We start from the raw sequence: 291 nt of genomic DNA, 5'->3' as shown, positions 1-291 counted from the left end.
GACTGTCCAGACATCTTCGGCCACGTCGATTCCGATCAACAAATGATTGAGTAAAAAAAAAAAGAAATTATAAGCCAATTCGATTCTTAAATCACCAAGTATTAACTTCCTCGTATCTTTTTTTTTTTCTTTCATCACATTATTCTTTACTCGCCATTTCACGTTACAGGACCATTTACCTTGAGACTTTTTTTTTTTTTTGTTCTTTGTATATCATGAAATAGTTCGCCTCATACCCAAAATTTGTCCAGTCCTTGTAAGTGGAAGAATGTGCTGCAAAATCATATATGG

At 33.7% G+C, this 291-nt stretch overlaps 1 long non-coding RNA gene across 1 annotated transcript; it reads left to right on the top strand.

Annotated features, from left to right (window-relative positions):
* The first annotated feature begins 6 nt into the window (after window positions 1–6).
* Window positions 7–284, top strand: LOC109132077. The gene is made up of 2 exons (XR_002037361.1): window positions 7–98; window positions 225–284. It is a non-coding gene; the product is annotated as an uncharacterized LOC109132077 (long non-coding RNA).
* Window positions 285–291: the final 7 nt, after the last annotated feature.

This window comes from Camelina sativa, unplaced genomic scaffold (assembly GCF_000633955.1).
Source record: "Camelina sativa cultivar DH55 unplaced genomic scaffold, Cs unpScaffold18612, whole genome shotgun sequence".
Lineage (NCBI taxonomy): Eukaryota > Viridiplantae > Streptophyta > Magnoliopsida > Brassicales > Brassicaceae > Camelina > Camelina sativa.
This window is presented reverse-complemented; position numbering and strand designations above follow the sequence as displayed.